This window comes from Anas platyrhynchos, chromosome 5 (genome assembly GCF_047663525.1).
Source record: "Anas platyrhynchos isolate ZD024472 breed Pekin duck chromosome 5, IASCAAS_PekinDuck_T2T, whole genome shotgun sequence".
Lineage (NCBI taxonomy): Eukaryota > Metazoa > Chordata > Aves > Anseriformes > Anatidae > Anas > Anas platyrhynchos.
In genome coordinates this window covers 4920496-4934796 of record NC_092591.1, presented here as the reverse complement: position 1 = coordinate 4934796, position 14301 = coordinate 4920496, and positions in this window count along the sequence as shown.

Here is a 14301-nt window from a genome sequence, read left to right as displayed (position 1 = left end):
GAGTGCGAGGAGGAGTAGGGGCTCTGTGAGAATACTTCTCAGTGCAAGTAAAAATGAAATCGGGAAGTGGAAGTGCTTGGAAAAAGAGAAGATCTAGATATTTAGAAAGAGTAAGAAGTGAAGACATCAATTAAAAGGATATGGAGAACAACTTTAAATGAAATAACATGGCACGTGGAAGAAGGAGGTTAAAGCGTGATTAATAGAAAGCTGGCGTACACATCAACCCGTGAGAATAAACAGGATTGGAATTAGTCTTTTTTCAGCTACATCCCCATCCTGAAATGAAGTAAGCCTCCAGAGGAGGGAGACTGGCTAAAACACTTTGCCTTGGAGCTGCTTGTTCATCTCGAAACCATTGGATTCAACAGCAAACGGCTTTCCATACTCGAGTGTCAATCTGCTCTGAAGTACAGGTAATAATGCTGTAAACGTGAGCTCTGTGTATTTCTGCCGTGAGTAGAAATGCTTCAGCTATGTGCAGTCTGATTGGATGGTTGGAAAAATTGCCAGAGTTGAGCTGCTTTTTTTATTTTTATTTTTATTTCTTCCAAGACCGCAGTGATCTGGATAATGGTAAGTGACTGACTTGAGAGCTGCCCAGTATTGATGGGTGCAGGTCTCCTTAATCTCACGATCAATAAGAGAACTTGGTTTGGATTTTGTTTTTTCTTCTTTTGTTCTCTCAGCTTTCACTAAGTCACTTTAAATGACTGGTTGCTTCAGCGTGTGACCACCACAGATAACAAATTTCTGTTGCCCAAGGAGGAATATTCCATTAGCTAGCTAGTGCTGGGGTGTTGTGACTGAGTGTTGTCTGAAACAATCACTCCGTTTCTGTAAGAAATGTGGCAAATGGGTGACAAAAAAGCTGCATCTCGTGAAGTGCCATGAAAAGGCAGAGGCCTTTGGGTTCCTTTGTGGGTCCAGGTGTGCATTGGCCTGCTCTTCAGAAACCCTTAGTTCCAAATTTCTTAAGGCAGTGCGCGCATGGCAGTAAATCCAGTGTACTGAGATGTCACAAAAAAAATCCAAAAAGGAGTGGTGCTCTTTGGATTAAACTTTTGCTGCAGTAGCTATCCCATTTTGGATTAGTACTGGAGTTAAACTGGTCACGGACAGGACAACCAGTCCAGACTGAGCTGCTTGTTCCTTCTCAGTGAAGGAAGCAGGGATCACGGTAGTTGCCCATCTAATTTCAGATGCAGGTAGCGGCTCTGCTTTTTTGGATAAACCAGCCCTCCATGCCAAAAGCTGCTCTCCTAGAGGACATCAGAAAGGCAGGAGCATCTCTTCTGCCCTCTTGTTCTGCTAGATACTGGCTTCAAGGCAACATTTCCCCAACCCCCACTTGTAAGCAGAGGCAGATTTGTGTCTTGCTATCTGCCTTGGAGTATTTTCTCTCTGGACATGGAGTGGACAGGCTGGCACATTGTTTGGCTTTTCTTTCTCAGTTGTTCCTACACCTGTTCAAAGGAGCGGAGGGAGGGAGATTGCCTGCCCAGTCATGTTCGCTGCTTAGCTTCTCTTTTATTTTTTCCTCCTCTCTCCTAATTTCTTTCGGTGGCAGGAGATTTCTATACTATGTCTTCTGCTTATCTTTGAGTGGAGAAGCAGCTGTGTTTGCCTGTCTTCTTTTCACTTGTATGGGGCACTGCTTATCCTGTGTCAATACAGCCTTTAGTCTATGTGGAAGCCCTGCTTTCTGCTCTTATTCTATTAGCTTTACTTCTCTCTGTCCTATTTTCCTCTCCAGATCTCTCAGGACTGCAGTCCCTTCCCCAGTGTCACAACGTTACTAGAGCAAACCCTTTAACTTTGCAGCGTGGCTTCTAAAGACCCCTACACACCCACTGCAGTGGTTCTTCAGCCACTTGTAGCCTGTTTGGTGGAGGATTTTGGCTCCCTTCCCTTTTTTCTTGCTACCTTCCCCATATTCCACCACCTCTGTGCTTTCAGTGTGCTCTCCCCTATTGCCTGTCTGTGCAATGCATTGTATGAGATATTTCATGTAAGGGACCAGTCACGGGGAAAAGCTGTCGTGCATCTCCAGTGCCCACTGTAATGTCCAGAAAACTAATGTGATATTTAAAGATGAGACCTGTTTGAATAGTATCTTTAAATATGGCTTAATAAACCAAAATGGGGGAAAAATCATGCTTGAGAGTCAAAATGTCTTATTTTTAATAAGTTCTTCATAGTGATTTGAGATAAAAATCAATTTAGGACTTCCTTTGAGTGGCCCTAAATCCTGCTTGTCTGTCTGTGTGATTTCCCCTCTGAGGATGGAGGGGACCTTGGAACAGAGGCTGCAAAGACATCCCAGTGGCAAGCTGTGGCAGTTCCTACCCTCACCATGCTCAAGCCCGTCCTTGTCCTGCTGATAACATCCCTGTGGGGAAGGGTCAGCACACGCACTCCTTGCCTGCCCTCGTCCTCCCCATCTTGTGTAGCCTTGGTACAGGGCGATGTGAGGCCTTTGTGTCACCTTTGTATTGGAGAAGAGACTTTGTTTTGTCCTTTCGAGGCTGTCCAAAGGGTCCAGTAGCTGCAAACCACGTTTAGTCATCCTTGCAGGGCCAGAATTGGTCTCACGAGACACTTAGCACGTGGTGCTGTGTTGGTCAGTTCATCTTACAGTACGTGATGTTCTTTGAAAGCTGGTGTTTTCTTTCAGTGAAGACCAAAATGGTCTCATAAGGCTGCTGGAGCCAGAGTGTAAAGAAAAACAAATGGTATTTGGGGATCGTGGTGTGTGAAGGCCAACAGGAATCGTGGCAGCACTGGTGTTGCTGAAAGCTTTGGCGTGCAGGTTTGTTTTTCTCTAACCTGGATTTAAGCAGGGCTGGAGGAGAGGAAAGACTAAAAAGCACAGGGCCTTTTGGGTGTGAAATGGGACTCGAAATCCAGGCTGTTTCTGCTCACAGTCTGTTCTTCCCTCTCTCTGTTGTTCATCTGCTTTTCCCACCTCGACCATCGGCCTGCTGGGGATGGGAGCTGCTCTTCCACCGAGTGCCCGGCCTCCTCGAGGCCACCTCCCTGTCTGAAAAGAGAGGTGAAGCTGGAGAGAGGTGACCCCCAGCTTGATTCCTCGCAGGATAAATGCACGGTGACAGAGCCAAAGCAAGGTCAATAACTCCCGTTGAAAGACGTGGTTACAGTTCAACTGGCAGCACGAACTGAGGTGAAGGCAGTCATTTTGTGGTATTTGGGTGTTGCAGAGAAGCCAGCCGGCATGAACTTGTGCTTGGAGCATTTTTGTAACGTTCATTTCATTGTAAACAATTCATTAAAATAACTTGCTAAGTCTTAGGCAAGTGGATTTTTGAAGGTTGCTCATTTCACTTATCCACCCAAAGTCAATTTGAGTATGAATATATAACATTTTACTCATAATAACAAACAACTTCAGAGAAGAGACATTTATTCTGGAGGCAGAGATTCGAGCTAGACAGCAATGATGCATTACAAATATATAATTATTTGCACTAATATTTGAGCAGGTGGAATGGATTAGTACATGGTCAACATTACACTGCTGATAACATGTATTTTTCTATATTAATATGTACTGTGCAACATGTATTAAAATTGTCAATAATTCATTTTAACAGAGATAGCAATATTTATATTGCTGTGTTCTACAGACAGCAGAGTGAATTGTTAAAATGTGCAAAGCTGGGCTAGATTTAACTTAACTTTGTTTCCCTGTGTGTGTGTTTTTAATTTCTCATTTAAAAAAAATAAAAAGCAACCTTCAAGCTAAAAAGATTTTTGCTCTTGTGTGGAATTTTTGATCCAAATCACTTTCACTCCTGCTGTCCCAAGCCTGGTAGGAAACATCTTGAAATGAGGCCTCCAAGCCTCAATCTGTTGTATGAATACTGGCGTACAATTTTAGGTGCTTGATAGGTGGATTCCCAGTGGAAATTTTCCTAAATTTATTATTACATGTATTATTATTGTTATTATTATTTATTTTAGGACCGGTTTTTGTCTTCTAACATGTAAATTTGTTTTTTCTCTTAATGCTTTTTTTTTTTTTTTTTTTTTTTCTGGAAGCCTCTGAGGGCAAAGATAGCTGGTTTAGCCAGTGAGTGTGTCTCTTTTTACGAAGAAGGAGTGAGAGGAGAGGTCTCTCTGGCTCTTGTTAGTGCTGGCAAAACCTGTGTTAAGCAGAAAGCAGGACGTGGGTTGAGCCACTAAGTTTTAGAGGGATGTCTTGAGTCATGATGTCTGCAAGTGTTTCTTGACAGTCGCTTTGATCCGAGACGTGTTCTGGTGGCGTGCAGGCCTGGGGCAGGTGTCCTGTTCAAGAAAAAATGGACTTAGTTACTTTTCCCTCCCAGGGATGTCTGTCTTCAGGCAGGCAGCTGGGAGATGAATGCAACAGCAGAGTTCAAAGGAGCCACAATCCACGCATCCACCTCGAGACACTAAAATGAGTTCCCTGTCCAGCCTAACACAAGTTGATTTTCAACCAGACCAGTTAATCTCTATTTTTGTGTCATGTTTTTTTAAGTACGTGCTGATATATACATTCATCTCAGAAGTGGTTTTGGGGTGGATTGCTCCATCCCCTTGTCTAGGTAACTTGTTTGTTCTTCTTTAAAAGGGATAGGGCATCTTGTGGTGTCTAAGTATCTGCCATAAATGCCTGCATGAACTGAACCCCCAGTTGAGACCAAAGAAACAGAAGTCTTGCCTAGCTGTTGAGCAATAACTTGCTCTTTTTTTAATTTATTTTTTTTTTAATTCACTATTTTTATTTTTCCCCCCCCTGCAATGGTGAAAGCTGTATATAGTAATTTTGAGGCAAGGCTTGAAGTCCAGGCCTTCTGAAGGAGACCAGAAATACCCGGCTTATGCTCACTCAAAGTATAGGGCGCCGTGCCAAATTCTCTGCTGGTGTGAGCAGCTGTAACTTTGCCAGCTTCAACGAAAATATGAATTTTTACAAGTCCATAAGCATGTTAGACACATACCTTTGTCTCTTCACAATTAGTTTTGTTGCTTACATAGCACAAGGCTTTCTGTAGTACATAATCCAATGCCTAAATATAGTAATTCCAATGCACTTGAGATCAATTAGATTTGTACTTTTAAACTCAGTTTTGTCTGTAAAGATAATGTTATATTGCTGAAGGGATTTGGTATTTAAAGTGTCTGAACAAGTCTAAGTGGCTCTTGGGCATTATAATTTTTATTTAGCTGCTTTTAGCCCAATCACTAATCGAATTAAAACCTACCATGACTGGTGTGTAACTCGGAGAAGACGGTGGAGCATGTTTAGCTGATAGCACTTAATTTGTTGGTGGGTTAGGTGCTGAGGTGCTGCTTTTGTTCACAACAACAAAAGCCCTTTTTTCTCAAAATGGAAAAGTAGGTGAAAGTGCTTTTTGGGGACAAAAAGACAAATCCCAGGTGCAGTAAGTGGTAGTCTCTATAGAGAAGGGCAAAGATCCTTTTGAAGTCTTTACTCCACAGAGGTGCTCTGCTTTAAAAGAAATTACTTTATAATGTTTTGATAAATAACAATCCTGTAAGAGTATTATTGTGGGTTGTGTGTATGGAGAAGGAGAAGGGTGGGAAAGAGCTGTCAGTTTCCCTGTAGGACGTTGTTTCTGAATGTACCCTCAGATCAGACCACCAGAGGGAGAATGCCTTGTACAGTAGTGCTATGATCCTAAATGTAGTTTGTTTCCCATTTAAGACGCTGTGCATGTGGAGAAAACCCAAGCTACTCTTTGTGCAACTTGTAATTCTATCCATGTTGGTGTTTTCAATTCAGACCCACCGTATGAGCTAACGAACAGGAAGGTGGGAAGTTTTGTGTTTTGTTTCATGTAAAAATGGCACATTTAGAAACGTTAGGGGCCTAGCTTAAAAAGAGAAAGCAGAAAATGGTTCAACGGGAGTGCTCGATGCTCAACTGTTCAGTCATGTTGCAAGGGTAGAAATCAACAGCAGTATCAGCCAGAGCAGAGAGTTCATCTTGATTCTTTATTTCCAGGACTGAATAAGGTCCTAATCAGGCTCAGGAAATGCCTGCCCTTTACTTTTAGAAAGTTGTCAGAGTCTGTCAACTTGGTTTAAAAAACTGTGCAAGTGATATGTTGTGCTGTCAGATACACTCTTAACACTTGTATAGAACTTTGAATTGGAGTGCATTTTCTTTTAATTTTTAGTGCCAACAAATTGCTTCATGCCAAAAAGATGAGAAAAGGCTGCCATTCTTGAGCAGAACTCTCTCTTTCTAAAATAGATGTTTCATCCTGGTGTTTAACTGAAGTAGGACAGCTGATTTGCTTCCTGGAAGTCTCAGCTTCTTCATCAGTTCTACAGGTAGCAAGAAACTTGTTTAGAGCATCTTAAATGAGATGGCGAAGGGATAAGGTTGTTTCAACTACTCAGAGAGGCCAGGAAAGCCTACTGATACTTGTTGCTTTACCCCTGAAGACTGCCTGTCATGAATTCAGCACTTTCAGATTGCCTGGCCCATTAGATTTCCTTTTTCTCTTGAAAATGGAAGAATCTAGAGAGGGTTTTCTTTTGCCTCAAAGTCTGCTGATAGAGAACAGAGAAATATAATAACAGGCAAACACCACCTTTCAGTGTTCAATAGCTGTCTTTACGAAGGCTGAAGAGTAGCTCTGGCTGCTATGGCATGACATTTCTTATGTCTCCCAGTGACAATGCTGTGAGAAAAGACACATTAGTGTAGATGGTGATGCAGGCATGAAAACTGTGCTTCCCAGGTTGCTTTGATCTCGGTCTCTTTGGTGATCAGAAAGCCAAAGGATGAGTTTTTTCTGGAGTGGCCATTCTGTTGCGACTGATGAAGAAAACGAGCAAATGGAGGAACAAGAGAAAAGAGGTTAAACTGGACAAAAGGCTTGGACTGAAATCTGAGAGACGCTTCCTTTATTCCTCTTTGCTTTACTCTAAACAAGTCTTTGATTTGTTTAATCTGACACTGGCTAACTTCAAACAGAATGAGTTTTCTTCTAGCTTGGTTCCCTTCTGCTTGGCGTCTCTCCACTCCCACACCTGCTGGTCCTTGGCAGAGAGGAACAGGCCCTCTGCTTTCGCTCCCCCTTGGATCCCATCTCTGCCTGCAAGAGTGGCAGCTGCTGTCTGACCATTTGGTCGACTGGTGATTGTGCATTTGTCTAAGGCTGTGCAATGAGGGACGATGCAAGTTAGACAATCTACAGATGCCATCCGTCTGTTCCATCACCATCTCCTCTTGGAAACTCACTTTCTTCCATTGTCCTTGGGAGTTTGTTTTCTGGATCTCTTCTTCCACATCAAACACAGTTAGCTTTCCTTCACAGGTGGAGTTCTGCAATGCTGGTCCTTCTCAGGCTGTTTCATATTTTAGAGCTACTCTGGCAGTCTGTTGGGGTGCACCTCATGTCTGTCTGCTTCCTGCAGGGCTCTGTTTATGAGCTGCCCTCGTATGTCCTCACTACTGTTACCCTCTTGTTTTCCTGGAGCTATCTTTTGGCAAATGCTTGTCAGGTTGTAATAGGAATAAAAATGATGCTGAGCTTCCCAATGTCCCAATGATGCTGAAGAATTAGAGTTTGATTGTTTTTCCCTATGCAGCAGGAAATGGGGTTTTTAACCATCTTACCTGCTCTTTTCTGTGGTATGAGCTATGAATTACAAAACTTTTTTTTTTTTTTTTTTTTTTTTTTTTTTTGTCCTGTCAAAGGATCTAACTACAGAAGAGCTTACTGAACAATTTATTATTTAAAAAAAAAAATAATTCCCTCAGGTTAGAGATTGAGAGTTCATAAAAGTGAAGGATACCACCCACATCAAGGAGAAATTATTTAGAAATTATTTAGCTCCCTCTGAGGAAAATCCTGGGTTTGGCTGGACATCCTCTCAGATGTCCAGTCTCTCCTAGGGTGCTTCCATCTGACTTGCCATTCTCTTTCGACTCTGCCTTGGGCCTACTTTACCTGGAGACAGTTTTGATCCTCAGGGCTCCCTTCCCTCTCTTCATCCACTCTTCAGCCAAGGCATATTTGGCAGAATAGACAGGAACTAGTCCAAGAATAGGATCTTCATCAGTCAAGCAGTTGCTTGTCATCTTGTCCCCTCCCGATGCACAGGTGGCTTTGAGCCTCCCCGTCTGGCAACGCAAGAGGCAACTGCTAATGCAGCCTAGTTGATCCAACTCAACAAAACCAAAGAATTTGGAATGACAAGATGAAAGATCACCTTTTTGTGCTGTGGTACCCTGAAGGCTGGCTTCTTATTCTGCAAAATCTTGGAAATTATGGTTGATGTCAGCACTGATGGAATGAAATACAGCTCCCGTCCAGCCCAACCCTTGTTGTGCTTCATGTTTTAATGTTTGATAGTTGGTTCATTGAATCTGTATTTGTTTTCTGTACCCATGAGACTATGCCAGAGGCTTGCTGTGCCAGTTTATCACAGGTGAGATTAATCTTTTTTTTTGTTGTTGTTATTTTTTTTTGTTTGTTTTCTTTTTGTGTAGTCTAACCCTTAAAATGGCCACTTTGGCTATGGCTGTACTTAGCTGCGTGGCAGGTGTAGGTCTTATTGTCTGTATTCCTAGGTATATCGTAGATATAGAGTGATTCAGATTGCTGGGAACTCAGAAAGTCATCTGGTCCTACTTTAAAAGCAGGGTCAGTACTGAATTCAGGCAATAAAGTGCAACGCTTCTTTCCTTTCTGTCTGCCCAAGTGCAATCCAGTGCTATGCTCCTCTCCAGCTTTCTGTCCAGGTGGTGAGTGAGAGAGACTTTACTGGTCTGTGTTACTGGTATTCAGGCTAGCTCAGGTATAGTTTGTGTGAAAGGTAGTCCCTTTTTTATTTTAAATCAATAAACATTTGTTTAAAGTATGTTTAGAGGAATAGCTCCTTGGTTCAAGAAGAAAACTAGACATTTTTGAAGTTCTTAGACAAGGAGGAAATTTTTATACACTTCCCAAGTATTTTATCCATGTAAGTTCCTAATTCTTTACAGGAAGCTTTTTCTTTTTTTCTTTTATTTTTCTTTTATTTATTTTATTATTTTATTTTTTTCAGATCTCTGCTCTTATTTGGTTCTATAACAAATTTCGTAATGTGGCCTTCATCTGAGGCTGTAGGAGCATGGTTACTAATTTCACTTTATGTGAAATAGGGAAGGTGCCTTACTTCTAACCCAAGCAGAGAAATAGTTAAGTATCTTAAGCTGTGTAAGCAAAAAAAAAAAAAAAAAAAAAAAAAGAAGGAAAAGTTGCCAACATATTTTTGACAAAAGACAGGAAAATGACAGGCTGTTTGGGGTATGCAAAAAATTTTTCCTTTCATACATATTGACAGCCAGAGGGGGGTTATTATTGAGAATATGGGTAAAGTTACTGCCAGTTTCTGCTGGTACTCATGTTTAAAAAGAAACTATGGAAACCAGGAGTAGGAATATTAATTAAGTTCAAATTTGGAATGCCTTTGCCAGGAGTGGCTGCATGAATTCAATGAAGCAGCCTGTTGAGTTGCAATTCACTACGTTGTTTGCAATTTAATAGAATGCTGAACTTTTCATAAATTAACATGTTGTTTCAATAATCTGATTAAAAGGTTATATGTTGATAAGATTAGCCTTAGCTGAGTTTTTTCCCCTTTCTTGCTTAAAGAACCAGGGTATATTTTCTTTAATCAGTATGCAGTCATAAACTGTACCTTAGGGGCAAGATCACTGCCTCATTTAGATTGTGCATGTGCAGATGAAGTCAGTTTACACCAGCTGAGAATATGACCCTTGTCCACGGTTTCTGGTGAACATCTTAATTATAAAGATACATCAAAAATTTAGATTTTGATTAGCTGTGGAAGTTGATTTAATCCTACTTTTTATAGAATAAGATAGCAGCGATGATACTTGATTTTCATTTAGTTTGTCTTTTTCTTCCTTGTGACTTGACTACATCACATCCCATGTGCTTAGGAATATTACAAATGTGTGTGTGTGTGTAAATATACAGAGAGAGAGAGGAAGAGACAGTCATGAAGAGATGCAGGAAGAAAACTTTGCTTGTGGATGATCACACTGGAGTAGCCACAATGAGTAGGCTCAACACTGCAGCTTCCATTTCAGAAACTTAGGTCCACCAAAGTGTCTGGATGTTCAAATCCTATTGTTTTAAGGGGTTTCACATGCCTGAAAAATTTTAATGGATTTGTGCCTTAATGTGGCATACCTTAGTGCCCTGCAAGCATTAGCTGAGCCCATGAGGATGATGAGGGTGATGGGATGTGTGTTGCACACTGGTGCAGCACAGAGCCACAGGTGAAAACACCTCCAAACAAAGTGGCAGGTCCTCAGTTGTGTAGACGGCTACCTTCTCTGCCCAGTTCCTTCTTTACCTTCTTTTCTGCATGGATTTAGCCACGTTTGAGTCTCACTAGTCTTTATCTGTGTCCATCACTCCATATAACTGGAGTGTGCAGGTACATAAATTGCCATGACAGTTGGTAAGTGCAATTAACCAGATGCTCAATGAAGACCTGAATTTTACATCAAGTATGGATAACCACGTACCTGATTGCCTGGAAAATAAGGTATTAAGTGGTGATTTAAGGACCAAGCAAAGCAGCCAGCCACAGCTCCCAGTTTATGATCCAGTCCTGAGCTCAGTTCACTGAGCTATCATGCACGTCCAGCACTAGCATTTGTCCACTGATCTCCCCCTTCTGTGGCCTTTTTTGACAGTGGAGGAGAGACTTTGAATGTATCGACTCTAGCTCTGCAGAATCGTCTTGTAGTTTGACCAGAGAACATACAAAGATGGGCAGGGGACAAAATAGGAAGGCTGAGAGTTTGCTGTCTTGTGTGCAGGAGAGCAGGTGGAGTTATCCATGGGATGCTGCTCAGTTTTTAGGAGTACATTGAAATACATTCCAAGTAATTCTGTCAAAACCCTTCCAGTGAGAGGCAGCGATTCAGGAAGGCTGCCAGTTTTGTATAAGAATAGGGTAGCTGCTTTGGTTTTTAACTGCCTTACATCTTTGTGATAAGAATGGTGACTGTGTTCAGAAAGCACTTATTAAGCCAAAAATAACCCCCCATTTTTCTGTGAAAAGCGAGTTATAAATATAATCACAGTCAGCAGTAGATCTCAAATCTAAATTGTATGCTTTGCTGAGACTTTATTTTTTTCCCCTAGACAGAGGTTAGCAGATGGTAAGGATGCACTTCCCTGAGATGGCAGAAGGGAGGCAGTCTTGCTTCAAGTAATGCTATTTCTGGGCGATAATCCAAAATGCACAGTAGGCAGAAGTTAAAAGGAAGTGCTTGCTTTTAGGTTTTTAAACTATATCCCTTAATCCTGGGTGATGATTGACAATCATGATTTAGAGTATGAGGTGCCCCTTTCTAATCCGGCAAGTTTGATGTTATTTGCGTATCTAGTATGGCTTTATTCAACTAAAACTAAATGGGAGCCTGTGCAATTGATGCCACATTTCAGAGATGAGTCCTGGACTGGGAGTCTATTTACAGATTAGTGGATACACAGTATCCATAGTACTCGCCTTTTTTTAATGTGCCTGTGTGTGTAATTTAAAGACTCCAAAAGGCGAATTTACAATTAAAATGTTTCTTGCTGGGTAAGAATACTAGTGGGAGACTTTTTACATAATTTAATTCACCGTGAAGGGAAGCAATATACAAGATTATATTAATCCTAGTTTGATAATTATAGTAAAATAAGAGTACATGTTTGTATTTAATAATGATGAAAAAAGCTATCATTTATTGGCTTTGTGGTTGTTTGGTTTTCCTGATTTTTTTATTTTTTTTTTTACATTACAACATATATGCTTGATCTTAGTGTCAACAGAAATGCCTTTCTTCTTGCTGAAGTTTGCAATAAGTGAATGTAAAATGAAGAGGACAAAATAGTTAAAGAGCATTTGCCCGTGGTTTCTTATTTGTAAAGGTGAGGTCATGCTTATCTTCTGTGATCAGCAGCTTTTAAATCCATTTTGCTTAAAGAAAAAAAAGCAAAAGATGATGATACATTTGAAATGGCAAATAGAAGATGCCTTCAAAAAAGCTGGTGTGACTTAAGCGTGTAAAGCTTTGCAATATCTTCTGCATTTTATAGCTTTTACTGTTGATTTCCCAAATACAGGCCAACTAAGATGCACACTCTTGCTGATTAAAGCTTGGCATGTATATTTAGCATTAATCACAAGCAGCTGTGGTGGAGGGAAACCTTCTTTCTAGCCAGCCAGATTATATTAGATTAAAATGATCCATATGTAAGGTGTTGCAATACCTACTACTGGGGCAGGAGGGAAATCACATTACACTTGCAACTAGATTAACACAGGGATTGAGCTGACAAATAATTCTCTCCTGCTTTTTATTTTGTCAGGTGGGAGAAATAAAATGTTGCTACACCGGTGAACCGCCTCAACGAGGCATGCCTCTGGAATTGCTTTGGATGTGCTCCTCGGGTCAGCGGAGGAGCCCAGCAGAGCCCGGTGCTGTAGGATATATGCCTGTAAACCCCGGCTACACAACCCCGTCTGCTGCCTGTTCCTTGTACAGGGAATACAGCTGCCTGTGAGCTGCAATGGGCCAATTAGTGGATGATGTTGGGTGCGTAGTTGTGCACCTCGGATGCTGCAGAAGCCGATTGTCAGCTGGCTGAGGGGGGAGCCCACTGCTGGGACGGTGCCTAGGGTGGCAGGAGCTGAGAAAACAGGCTGTGCTCCATTGCAGTTCAGTGCATGGGAGGGTGTGCTGCCGTGAATGGGGTGTAAACACGTGCTGCATGCTTGCAAAACTCATCTCTAAAGGCAGGAATATTGTCCTTTGTGGCTTGAGACTGTCAGTGGAGGGGGGACAATATGTGATGTTTTCTGCGGTGTCTTAGAGAAACAATAGCTCAATCAAATATTGCACAGGGCTAAGGAGTGGGGATGGGGGGACTGAGCTCGATTTGCATAATGCCAGCACTGGAATTTGGCTGCCAGCGGGGCAGGAGGAGGCAGGGGGCTATAGAATTCACTCCTGGTTGTGAATAGCACTGGGGGCTCCATGCTGAACTACTGGGATGGAGCCGTGGTGGGCCTGGGCATGCTTCCAGCATGCTCTGTCGCAGAGGAAATTCCTCTCTTCAGTAGTTTTGTCTAAGCAAAGAAGACAGGACCGGGATCCTGATTATCTGGGACTCCTGAGGAACCTGTCTATGTTGCCATCTTGTTACATCTTTTTCCCTAACTTCTAATGGCATCAGATTTTGGAACAGCATTAGGCTCTCTCTGAACCAGGCTTAGGGCAGCGTTCTGGCCTCTGTTTGTTCCCATGCTAAGAGCACCTCCTTTCAAAATTTCTGGCCTCATGCATTGAATTTGATCTCCTGCTCTCAAAAACCGAAAGCCTTGTACACTTGCAGAGCAGTGCAGTCACCCCATCCTGCCCGAAATAGTTATCCTGAGTGAAGGGTGTTGGAGCATGAGGAAGGGCATGATGCTGTGCTGCAGCTCGGTCCTGTGCCCCCATAGCATCGTGCACTCATATTGTGGGGTTGCAGCTGAGCACTCGACCTTTCCTGGTCCTCTGAGGCAGCTGGTGAGATGTTACACATCGGGAGGGAAAAATCCTGACAGGTCTCTCACTAGGAAATCAGATCCAAGTTGTGGGTGCCTGTGGGACAGCTGCTTGCCATCCCCAAGGAGGTTCTGGGGTAAGAACAGGGTGGCCAAAGGAGCAAGGAGATTTGGGCAGAGCATACTCAGTTGCAGTTTGTTTTTATATATATATATATATATATAATGTATATAATGTTGATGTAGAATTTGATCTTCTTGTGTAAGGTAGCACAACTAGGGTGTATGATTACCTCTGGACCTCTCCAGGCTCAAGGGAAGAGAGTGCCTGCACTACAGACCGGGGCTTCCATGCATCTAGTAATGGACTTTTTCTCTTCTGCTTCTCTCCTCTTCTTCTGGTTGTCCAGAAGTTGACCACTTCCAATAGCAACGTGATTTCCTTCTTCTGCTTTTTGATTGTAATGTGCCCCCCTCTCTCATTGTCAGTCCCAGCTAATTTTTCATCTTCTACCTGGCCTACATGTATTTCACCTAAGAACCAGCAGCATAAGGATGTTGGGTCCTACCATACTCCAAGTGCTCTCTCTGCATACATATTTTTGTACCCTTTCTAGCATAAGGCCTATGTTACGTTGTGTCTGAAGAACATACCAGGGGATGAAGATTGCCTTCTTTTGTGCACTGCTGGTATGGTTTCCAACCACATCCTAT